The sequence below is a fragment of the Phyllobates terribilis genome, unplaced genomic scaffold, assembly GCF_046119375.1.
Source record: "Phyllobates terribilis strain yellow unplaced genomic scaffold, ASM4611937v1 Scaffold_5__5_contigs__length_657084704, whole genome shotgun sequence".
NCBI classification, from domain to species: domain Eukaryota; kingdom Metazoa; phylum Chordata; class Amphibia; order Anura; family Dendrobatidae; genus Phyllobates; species Phyllobates terribilis.
Genome location: NW_027362765.1, coordinates 414,491,985 through 414,505,186, shown reverse-complemented (window position 1 = coordinate 414,505,186; position 13,202 = coordinate 414,491,985).

The window sequence follows — 13,202 nt, the reverse complement described above, 5'->3', positions numbered from 1 at the left end:
AGGCCCGCGGCAACTGGCTTGGGACACTGTGTGTGAGGCACAAGGCAGGAGGGCGAGAGCCAGCGCAGAGAGACGACTGGGAAAGATACACAAAAAGGGGTTCCGTTCAAGTGCTTCCAAGATATCTGACAGTTAGCTGGATCACTTCCCAGGAGGACACAGGATTATGTGGGTGGTTATAACCTGGCCATTGTAACTTGGAGCAGCTTAACAACTGTAAGTAAAGCCTGAAGACTGCACCCCACTGTGTCCTTGACTAATTACTGCGTCACCTGCCCTGCACTACACTGTCCCTGCCGACAACATCTACGTCTTCAAATCACCATATACTGCCCTGGAGCTTAGCTCTGCCCGTGGAGAACTGAACCAACTCTGCTGCGTCACCATCAGCACCAGTGGATCTGCACCGCAGCGGCGGCTCCATATAGCCGCATACCACGAGTGGCGTCACGAACATTTTCCCCAAAAACTTTATTCCCCTTTTCTTTAATTATTTGACCGCCTGGTGTCACGGACCGGGTAACTGCCACCGTGACAATCGCCAAAAAGGACCGGCCCGGCTACCGAGTACCCCACGGCCCCAGGGGGCTCGTCATAGGCTTGTTTAAAGAGATGGGTTTTTAAAGCGCGCTTGAAGACGTAGTGGCTAGGCATCAGTCGGATTGTCTGGGGTAGAGCATTCCAGAGAACTGATGCAGCACGAGAGAAGTCTTGGAGACGGAGGTGCAAGGTTTGGATTATGGGGGATGTTAGTCTTAAGTCATTTGTAGAATGGATGGCACGTGTAGGGCGATAGACAAAGATGAGAGAGGAGATATAAGGCGGTGCAGAACTGTGGAGAGCTTTGTGGGTGAGAGTGATGAGTTTATATAGGACCCTGTAGCAAATGGGCAACCAGTGTAATGACTGGCACAAGATGGAGGCATCGGTGAAGCAGCTGAACAGAAATACAACCCTAGCTGCCGCATTCAGGACGGATTGAAGCGAAGAAAGTTTGGTAAGAGGGTGACCGATCAGAATAGAGTTGCAGTAGTCCAGACGAGAGTGAATAAGACCGACAGTAAGAGTTTTAGCAGTTTCAAAGGTGAGAAAAGGTCGGATTCTAGAGATGTTTTTAAGGTGCAGGTGACTAGAGCGACCTATACTGGTTGGCCACCTTTCTCAATCCACGGTACAAGGAGAAATTTCCTTCTCTCCTTTTGGAGTCAACAAAGAGTTTTACAATTGAATTGCTCAAGAGGGCCATTGTAGATCAGTTGCTGAAAACATCTCCCTCAGACAATGCTGGTGGCAGAGGTACCGACTCTTTTCAACACCAAGGGATAATGGGGAGAGACAAGAACACCAGCTCCAACAGAGGTGGGGGGAAAATGTGCACAAATTGTGCAATTTTCAATAGACCAGCACAATGGTAAAGGCTATCTGTGCCTGTAACAATGCCAAGGAGGAATAAGTTTCAAAACATGGTCAAGGGGTACTTAAGTGACCATACGTAGGTCCTTTCTGATGCTTCAGTTCCCTTTATTTATTGGGTGTCTAAGTTGAACACTTGGCCCGACCTCTCCTTATATGCCTTGGAGGTGCTAGCCAGCCCGGCTGCTAGTGTGGTGTCTGATCGTGTTTTCAGTTCCGCTGGGGCAATCATCACTGATAGGCGCACACGCCTCTCCACGGAAAATGCAGACAGACTTACTCTGATTAAATTCAACAAGGACTGGATATCTCCACAGTTTGTAATCCCTCCAAATGAGAGCAAGCCAACCTAAATTCACCAAAAATGCAGATTCATGCTACTGCTGTTAACGTCACCCCCTTCCCATAAGAACCCGTTTCCTTCCTGCGTCAACCATGACGCAGCCCATAGGGCTAATTTTTACAAACCCTATGCAGATTGTGCAGTGGATAAACCAGGACAGTATTCCTACTCCAGCCTAACTACTATTTGTGATTGGAGGCCCTTGGGATGGTGGCTTCCTGCGTCAGCCATGACTCAACCCATAGGGCTAATTTTTACAAACCCTACGCAAATTGTGCAGTGGACAAACCAGGACAGTATTCCTACTCCAGCCTAACTACTATTTGCTATTGGTGGCCCTTGGGATGGTGGCTTCCAAGATAGTGGTTAAAATGGCCTGATGCTTGTTTGTAGCAGACAGTAGGAAATGTTTGGACTACTGCTTTGTGCAGGGCAATCAAAGATTTTTTACGTACACTAATATGGACAGAAGGCAGGCTCTGACCCCTAAAACAGCAGGGAAAATAGACCAGTGCTAAAAAAAAAAAGGCAGCACAAAATGTTAATTTTGTGTGTGCAGGAAAAATATTGCTTTGCCTCTGACAAGAGATGTTTTAAGATGGACACTGGAAGAATACTTTATCCTCTCCCTAGCTAATACACAAGCTCTCCTCTGTACTCTGACTTTGTTGTGAGTCTTCAGCTCTGAAAAAAGCTAGTTTATGGTGGTATTATGGAGCCAGTGAGCGGCTGCTTTAAACACAGAACTAGTACACACTGTAGGTAGCCCTTACAAGGGCTTTTGTTTGATCAAGAGGCCTAAACACTCTCCCTAGCAGCTCAGCGATCTCTCCCTATGCTTATAGAACACAGGCTCCAGACGCAATGTCAGGGCTTAAATAGACCCTATGACGTTGGGAGGCCAGCCAATCACAGTAATGCCACAATCAAGATGTCTGCGGCATTACTGTGATTGGTTAAGAAGCTCAGCATGTTTAGTGGCTACAAAGGAGGCGCCAAAACTGCAGGGTGGGGCATCCGAATATAGCGAGGAGAGTACACAAATTCTCACAGAATAACAATTAACCCGAATACCGTACTATCCGTGCGAATAGCAAATAGTAACAAATACACTCGCTCATCACTTGTTATGTGCAATCACAGAAAGACCCAGCAAGACTGGCACCAAACCAGCACAGACGCAGCCACAGATGCACTTGGTGAAAGCTGCTGTGCCACAGATCCCAGAGGGGTGCATGGATGGACTTCTCCACAAGAGACCCTCATAGCATTCACACACCTCCACCCTACCTTCTCAGACCACAAGAGGGAGCCCGGATAGGGACGTATATATACGGAGGGTGGAGTTAGGCAGGCAGTCTGTTGAGAGGAGTTCCTGCAGAAGCTAGACTGCAGAGGAGCTCAGTCAGTTCAGTCCAGACTCAGTAGGCTCAGAATAGGGAGCCGAGGGCGTGCCGACGCCAAAAGAGCGGCAAAGCGCAGCGTGCTAGCTGCAGTGTGAAGCCTAGTGAGGGTCCCGAGTGTGGCCGAAGGCAAGTAGAAAGAGAGTAACATAGGGGGGCAGAGGAGCTTTACCCGCTCACCCCAAGAACATATACCGGACACCGGGTCCGCGTCTGCAGGGATTCCTTTCACCCAGCAGAAACAACCAGAACCCCTGGTGAACTATATGTCCCAGGTTCACCAAAAGCTGATTACGTACCAGGGCCAGGAGTCACGGAGGCCCCAGAGACCAGGGAGTGTGATCTCCAACAGAAGGCCCTACCACCAGGTCAGCAGGTGCAAGACAGAGACCAAGTTAGGCCTAGCTTCAGGCAGGTCAGAAACTTACCAAGGAAAGGCAAGGAACAGGAGGCCCTATACCTGCTCACTGGGGAGAGTCCTGATATGCACCCTTCACCCTGAAGTACCCTGGATCGTGCCTGAAACACCACCAGTAAAGGTACTGAAGTGAACGACTGTGTGCTTGCCTATTCTTCCTCTGACCCGGCTGGGTCCCCTCTGTCCTGCACCCCTACACTTACGCCGCCCTGAGACCCCGCTCCACCTGTGGGGAGCTGTACCAACTAACTGCCTGAACACCGGCCTCAGAGGACTGTCGCAGCGCTGGTGACCCTCACCAGACACCACAGGTGGCATCACGAACATTCCCCTATCCCATATAACTTCCCCCTTCTTTTAAGAGTGACCCCAGGGTACGGGCCCGGGAGCCGACCACCGCGACATCCCCAAAACCAGGCAACAAGGCCTGGGCGCCGAGTCGTCCCCATCCCCTGGGCGTGTCACTGCCCCAGATAGGCGAGTCTTAAAGGGCCGGGATACTCCTCACCCTGCTCCCAGTAGAACAGAGGGAGACTTTAGCAGAGCCCTAACTAGGCCTGCTGTCGCCGAGCAGCTGGCATCTGGTGACGCGGGCGGAGCTTAGTCGAGAACAGATAGATGCCTCTGCGAGAAACCCTCGGAGTGTAGCACGAAGAGAAAAGGAAACAAACCCTATGATCAACTCTGAAAGAGAGTAACCAATTTTGCAAGCACCACTCACCACCACAACACACAGGAACTTCAATAAAGAGCAAAGACCTGAGCTGTGAACAGGGTTAAATATGCCTGATCCTGAAGGAAATGATCAGGTGTTGAATACCTCCCAATCACCCCCAGGCAACCACTCACTGCTAACTGGCACAGCAGAATGGACACAATCCCACCACTGCCTAGAGACAGCAGTGTCCTGCATTGCCTGGCAAATGGGGAACATAGCGTCCCATGTTCCCCGGGCATTGAAATCCATTGGAGATACAGCGTCCGGCATCTCCACACATTCTATTACTCCAGAATGCAGCTCTCCATAAGATTGGGACGGTTTCTCTGTGCGCATGGTAGCTCTGCCTCCAGGGTGAACAGACCCCTTCCTGGTAACTGGCTTACAGTGTACCCTCTTGGGGCCAGCAGGACAATGGCAGTGCTTGAGACCGGAGAAGCGAAGCACCCTACCCGATCCATTTCTAGGTCATACCACAGAACCACGATTCCTAACAATAAGTCAATGTATAGTCAGAGATTAGTGCTGAAGGTCAGGTTGGTGGCAATGCTATAAAGCAGGCAAGAGTTGCAGCCAAGAATATGGATCAGAAACATTAGCCAAAGTATCTCTATTAAGGAGAAGCACCACAATCAGAAAATGAGCAGTTCTAAGAGCTTATTTAGACATTCATGTAAATTTCTGACCGCAATGCACAGACTGGCCGTGTCTCTTCTGACCTGGGCACTACAGCCTCGAAAAATATGAAAAGCTGTCATTCTCCAGTCGGGAGACCCATGGCCTGTCCATGCAATGCGATTTGAGATTGTAACTATTTGCACAGACATCTGAATGAGCTCAAGAGCAAGGAATTAGGAATAACAATCAAGTGCAAGAGACAGATCAGGGAAAGATAAAGGGACCGATTTATTAAGACTGGCATTGTCCACTCCAGTCTTAATAAAGGGCTCACTGAAGTAAGATGTGTAACATCCCTGGCGGCGTGCTGGCATGGCTTACACCTCCCACCATGCAAGACCGCCATCTTACCTATCAGTCCAGGCTGCACACTTTGCTCCAGTACCTGCTGTGTGCATGTCTCTTGTCTGATTGCTTAGGGCAGCGGCGCGGTTACTACCTGATTCTTATAGTTACTGTGTGCGCACTCCTAATGCCTCCCCAGCCTATTGCTGTGAGTCACTGGATACTTAAACCCCCTCCACCCAGTAGGAGGTGCCTGAGCAACACTTTCTTTCAGTGTGTTCTGTGCAACTGAGTTGCCAGGTCCTGTCCTGTTTCTAGTCTGTTCCGCCACCCTGGGGGCTGTATACCCAGGCCCGTTATCTGTATCTGTGACTTCTAGTCTGTTTCCGCCACCCTGGGGGCTGAGTTCCCAGGCTCGTTCCTGTATCTTGTTCCGGGTTCAGTTCCTGTCTGAACTGTGTCCTAGCCCGTTACCTGTTTGTCTCTATGTCCGTACCTGCCCTTTTCCTGCAGTTGCAACAAAAAATTGCGAAGGCATATTGCTCAGAAACACACAATCGGTGCTACTGACTGTGTGCAGCTATAAGCACAAAACTCCAAAGACATGTATAACACCAAAAAAAAAAAAAGAGAGTTTTTCAAATAGGGTAAAAAAATATGTAATAAACTTTATTAACAATTAATTTAAGCAAGACAATACAGTCATATGAAAAAGTTTGGGCACCCCTATTAATCTTAAGCTTAATGTTTCATAAAAATTGGTGTTTTTGCAACAGCTATTTCAGTTTGATATATGTAATAACTGTTGGACACAGTAATGTTTCTGCCTTGAAATTAGGTTTATTGTGCTAACAGAAAATGTGCAATCTGCATTCAAACGAAATTTGACAGGTGCATAAGTATGGGCACCTCACCAGAAAAGTGACATTAATATTTAGTAGATCCTCCTTTTGCAAAAATAACAGCCTCTAGTCGCTTCCTGTAGCTTTTAATGAGTTTCTGGATCCTGGATGACGGTATTTTTGACCATTCCTCTTTACAAAACAATTCCAGTTCAGTTAAGTTTGATGGTCGCCGAGCATGGACAGCCCTCTTCAAATGATCCCACAGATGTTCAATGATATTCAGGTCTGGGGACTGGGATGGCCATTCCAGAACATTGTAATTGTTCCTCTGCATGAATGCCTGAGTAGATTTGGAGCAGTGTTTTGGATCATTGTCTTGCTGAAAGATCCATCCCATGCGTAACTTCAACTTTATCACTGATTCTTGAACATTGTTGTCAAGAATCTGCTGATACTGAGTGGAATCCATGCGTCCCTCAACTTTAACAAGATTCCCGGTGCCGGCATTGGCCACACAGCCCCAAAGCATGATGGAACCTCCACCAAATTTTACTGTGGGTAGCAAGTGTTTTTCTTGGAATGCTGTGTTTTTTTGCCACCATGCATAACGCCTTTTTGTGTGACCAAACAACTCAATCTTGGTTTCATCAGTCCACACGACCTTCTTCCAAAAATAAATTGGCTTCTCCAAATGTGCTTTTGCATACCTCAGCCGACTCGGTTTGTGGCGTGCTTGCAGAAACGGCTTCTTTCGCATCACTCTCCCATACAGCTTCTCCTTGTGCAAAGTGCGTTGTATAGTTGACCGATGCACAGTGACACCATCTGCAGTAAGTTGATGCTGCAGCTCTCTGGAGGTGGTCTGAGGATTGTCCTTGACTGATCTCACCATTCTTCTTCTCTGCCTTTCTGATGTTTTTCTTGGCCTGCCACTTCTGGCCTTAACAAGAACTGTCCCGGTGTTCTTCCATATCCTTACTATGTTCCTCACAGTGGAAACTGACAGGTTAAATCTCTGAGACAGCTTTATGTATCCTTCCCCTGAACAACTATGTTGAATAATCTTTGTTTTCAGATCATTTTACAGTTGTTTTGAGGAGCCCCTGATGCCACTCTTCAGAGGAGATTCAAACAGGAGAACAACTTGCAAGTGGCCACTTTAAGTAGCTTTTCTCATGATTGCATACACCTGGCTATGAAGTTCAAATCTCAATGAGGTTACAAAACCAAAAAAAGTGCTTTAGTAAGTCAGTAAAAAGTAGGTAGGAGTATTTAAAACAAGAAAATGATAAGGGTGCCCATACTTATGCACCTGTCAAATTTTGTTTGAATGCAGATTGCACATTTTCTGTTAGTACAATAAACCTCATTTCAAGGCAGAAACATTACTGTGTCCAACAGTTATTACATATATCAAACTGAAATAGCTGTTGCAAAAACACCAATTTTTATAAAACATTAAGCTTAAGATTAATAGGGGTGCCCAAACTTTTTCATATGACTGTACATATAAAAAGAGACGTGGACCGGACGGTTAGGAAAACAGCAGCAGGGCACTGGCCAGACCAGGGAGAGCTTCAGAGATCACATAATAATATAAGTACTGACAAGAAGCAGCAGGCACAAATAACATAAGCGATTCAAACATTTAGCATGGCACCTTAATGAATATATAATGTCATAAATACGTATTGGCCATGGTAAATTGTAATGCAGTCACTTGTAGCTAAGATTGATGTCAGCAATGATAACAGCAGCATGAAATCAATGAAAATAACAAAGTTACCCTGGGTAGCAACAGTGCCTGGAAAATAGAGTATAAACCGCTTCCCAATGCGCATTTCGCGTGTAGTATGGACGGCTTTATCAAGGGAAGTGTCCTGCAGTGTCTGAACCTGCACCTAACTCCAACTCGTTGTCTCTGTACTTCTGTTTGTGAGTTTAGTGTCCTCTCACTACTTCATTGTAAGTACCTTGTGTGTATCTGGTTTTGCTTGTCCCATTACCCTGCCTTCTTATCTACCTCCTGTGTTCTAACTATCTTCCTGTATTTTCCAGTCTGTTCCATGTGAACAGAGCCCTGTCCTGTCTGCCTGCATCTTCTGCTCCACTCTGCTCTGCTTGTCCACCGCACCTGCGGTTTTGCTCTGCTCTGCTTGTCCACCGCACCTGTGGTTTCACTCTGCTCTGCTTGTCCACTGCACCTGCGGTTTCGCTCTGCTCTGCTTGTCCACCGCACCTGCAGTTTTGCTCTGCTCTGCTTGTCCACCGCACCTGCGGTTTTGCTCTGCTCTGCTTGTCCACAGCACCTGCGGTTTCGCTCTGCTCTGCTTGTCCACCGCACCTGCGGTTTCGCTCTGCTCTGCTTGTCCACCGCACCTGCGGTTTCGCTCTGCTCTGCTTCTCCACCGCAACTGCGGTTTCGCTCTGCTCTGCTTGTCCACTGCACCTGCGGTTTCGCTTTGCTCTGCTTGTCCACCGCACTTGCAGTTTCACTTTGCTCTGCTCTGCTTGTCCACCACACCTGCAGTTTTGCTCTGCTCTGCTCCGCTTGTCCTCCGCGCCTGCGGTTCTGCTCTGCTAGTCCACCGCACCCGCGGCTCTGTTCCTATATCCCAGTCTGTACTGGTTCCTATCCAGCCTGCATTCCTACCTGCCAGTATCTGCCAGTCTGCATACCAGCCATGCCTGCCAGTACCCGCCTGTCTGCATACCAGCCGTGCCTGCCAGTACCCGCCTGTCTGCATGCCAGCCATGTCTGCCAGTACCCACCTGTCTGCATACCAGCTGTGCCTGCCCGTTCCTGCATTCCCCGGTGTGGGTCAACAGCTGTGACCGGGGTCTGACCTGGAGTAGCACCTGGTCCCTCTGCTCGGTTCCTCTCTGGTTCACGGAGTCGACTGAGCCGCCGTGCGACCTTGGTCAGACCGAGTTGATATTTAGTCACGCCCCTCCAGGCACTCCTCGGTTCATGGTCCAGTGGGATCACTAACCATGCTCACGCCAGTCAGTCCGGGCGTGTGCGTAACAAGATGCACTGAATTCTTGACAGGAGTAGCATTTCTGGAGTAAGAAGCTCCATCACTTTTGCGGAATTTTACAGGCAAAGCTGCTTCAAACCGAAAAGTCTCAACATTTTTTCATAGTTACACCTTGCACAACAGTTTTGTGCGCCTCATTGTTCTTATTGAACAGCCATTGAGCTCGTGACTTGACTTTGCGTTGTTGGTCTGATTCCACTGTGCCATCGCAAGATTCTGAGCACAGTGTGGATTCAGAGAGAAGAGGTGGTGTTTGAAGGGACCGGGGCGATGCTGATCGCAATCTGGATTCGCCCATCAGACTTGATCACGCAATTTACATACAAAACGGGACATGTATAAAACACAGTTTTGGAGGTATGATAACAGAAAGACTTTTGTAAATTGAGATAACTGTATCTTTATAGAGCACAGCAAAAAAAACTAACTTTGGAAGGTCTAACCTCTATTACGGGAACAGGAATCTGTCACTGACAATGATGTGGAAACATCGCTTTGTCAACAGAATTGAACACAAAATATTTCTTTGTTTACTTATGTCCAAATCGTCCTCTCTTGCCGCCCACCGCAAACCTTGAAGAGGTCAACAAATATTTGAAATGTCCACTATCGGAATTTTCCCATAATTCTGGGCAGGACAGTGGATTTCTTTAACCCTTGTATAACTTTAGTGAAGCTGATCTGTAATACTGACCCTGACCTTGACCCATTAATAGCTATGACGTTGTTTACTGGAAGAAAGGAGCCATGTTTATATGACCCTGTGCAACTTAATTTTTAAGCTCAGTAAGACATGTAAGTAAGTATACAGTACACGGGATACAAACTGTGTGCATAGTAATATTTATAACCAATTAACACAATGAAAGTTAATCTTTATAAATCAGCCATAGTACTTTATATCACACCATATACACATAGGAAGGATTGAGCAATCTAATTAACCCTTTAGTGTCCAGGCCAAATTTTTGAAACCAGTGTCGCTTCATGTGATAATAACTCTGAAACGCTTCTTCGTATCTCAGAGTTTCTGAGATTGTTTTTCGTGGCAAATTGTTCTTTATGTTAGTGGTAAATTTAGGTCAATATGTTCTGCGTTTATTTGTAAAAATATTGGAAATTTGGGAAAAAAAATTAAAAAATTCTCAATTTTCAAACTTTCAATCTTTATATGCTTAAACCAGTTAGTTATTCTGTACAAAATAATTAATAAATAACATTTCCGATATGTCTACTTTATATCTGCATCATTTTTCAAATGCCATTTTATTTTGTTAGGATGTTAGAAGGGTTAAAAGTTTAGTAGCAATTTGTAATTTTTTCAATGGACCTTGCGGGACCTACCATATTTTTCGGACTATAAGACGCACCGGACCATAAGACGCACCTAGGTTTTAGAGGAGGAAAGGAGGAAAATAGAAAAAGGAAAAAATGTGGTCATCATGCACTGTTAAGGGGGAGGGGGTCTGCTGCTGACACTGTTATAGGATTAATGTCCTCCAATTCTGTTAATATCCCCCATCCTGGTATATATCCCCCCCCTTCCTATTAAATGTGGTCCCTATCCCCATGGCACCCCTGATCTGCATCCTGGTATGCATAGCACTTCTCATCCTGGTATGCATGGCGCCCTTCATCCTGGTATGCATGGCACCCCTCCATCCTTGTATGCATGTCACCCGTCCATACTGGTATGCATGGCACCCCTCATCTCCATCCTGGTATACAAGGCACCTCTCATCCTGGTATGAATGGCACCTCTCCATCCTGGTATGCATGGCACCCCTCATTCTTATCCTGGCATGCATGGACCCCCCTCATCCTTATCCTGGTATGCATGGCACCCCTCATCCCTATTCTGGTATGCAAGATCCCCCTCATCCTCATCCTGGTATGCATGGCACCTCTCATCCCTATTCTGGTATGCATGGCACCCCTCATCCCTCTTCCTGGTATGCATGGCCCCCCTCATCCCTCTTCCTGGTATGCATGGCCCCCTCATCCCTCTTCCTGGTATGCATGGCCCTCCTCATCCTGGTATGCATGGCACCCCATCACCATCAGGCTGCACACAAAAAAAATAAACACTTGTACTCACCTTTCTTCCCTCGTCTCCAGAGCTGTGTCCTGCTCTTCTGCCAGAACTGATCTCACCGTGTGATCCACGCATGAAGTCACTGCCATGCGCCCTCACAAGATGAGATCAGCTGCAGGAATAGTCACTGCTTCCCACGCCGGGACTGTGTGCCTGGGGAGCGGTGACTTCATTCTCCTTAATAGCTGACACATAGTGGAGCCTCAGCTGCCAGGCGATCACGTGTGCGCACTATTAAGGAACATGAATATTCACCCCTTTTCACTCCCATAGGCATGTAGAGGGGTGAATATTCATGCTTTTTAATAGCGGCACACACGATCGCCCGGCAGCAGCAGGAGCCGCGCTGCGGCTACACTGTGTGCCGGAAATTAAGGAGAGTGAATATTCAGTGCTCCACATGCCCATGGGCGTGGGGAGCAGTGAATATCAATTTTATTTAGCAGCGGGCACCATGTAGGCTGCAGCAGGCGGCTGCTACCTCCTGCACCCCTTTCCTCTGCAGCTACCACTCCCCCCACTCACTCCACAGTATATTATTATTATTATTATATCGCCATTTATTCCATAGCTCTTTACATGTGAATATATATACAGTATATATACACACATACTCCACATTTGGACTATTAGATGTACCCCCCACTTTCCTCCAAAATTTTAGAGGAAAAAAAGTGCATGTTATTGTCCGAAAAATATGGTATATATTTGAAACTCCACAAAAATTGTACCCCCCCAAACACTTCAAATTTGTCTAGAATAAATTGTGAATGCCAAGTCACGTTTTCAGATCCCCTGAGGGGCCAAAACAGCAGAAACCCCCCACAAGTGAAACCATTTTAGAAACTAGACCCCTCAAGGAATTCATCTAGTAGTGTACTGAGCATTTTTAACCTACCGGTGATTCACAAAACTTTATAACATTTAGAATTCACTGGAATTTACAGTGTATTTGAGGGGGTGGGAGCCATGTCAAATAAATGGCTCTCATTCCGACAGAACCACCCACCATAATGAGGCATATGGAGACACTTTGGACTTTGTTTGCCATCTGCTTCCAGTGGTGTCCATCTTTTTACGCGCACACAGATCTGTGGTTGCCCACACTTATGCTCTAAAAAGCGACCTAAAATGATGGGACACCGGAACAGAGACCAGATGGAGTCCAAAGTGACTCCATCTCCCTCTTAAGTGAGTGTTTCGTTGGGGGTTTTGTCTGAATCGTAGTTTTGGAGATTTGAACAGAAGCCCTGAACTAAGCGCTCAGCGTAGAGTGCAGGATAAAAGTGAGCCAAGCATTGTTCTGATTTTTGAGTGGCAGAATAAACAAATAGACCTCAGTATAAGAATAGTTCTTATTTTTATTTTTGCACGGTTCACCGTGCGGAATAAGTGATAAGGCGGATTTATTCTTCGGGTCTGTGCAATTACACCAGATACCAGATTTATATCGTTTTTTTATGTTTTGCAGCTATCACACAGTAAATAACCAAAAAAGGGGAAGCAATAGAAGCCCTAGTGATACAAGTATAACAATCTTTATTTAGAAAACATAATAAAAAGAGTTGAAAACTTAGTAAAAAGGGAGAAAAAAACAGAAAGAGATATCCCCTACATACAGGACCTATCTATGAAATATTAAGTATATCATTTCTTCTCCTGAGCCACAAAATACACGAAACTTAAAGCAACGGTGACTCCTAGTGGTCAAATGAATAGTTGCGATTTGTACTTTTAGAATTAAGTAAGGGTAGAGTGTAGCAATTTAAATAAAACTACAAGGCAATATATAAAGTCTGTGAATCAGGTGATTACCTCAAGCAATAAACTATAGAATACATGAGGTAATGGTAATACTAAACAGCCCAAAAAATAATAATAATAATTACTACTGCATTTTTAAGGATAGAATAAAGGTTAAATAGAATAAAGGTTAAATACATAGAAATAAAATTGAATAAAG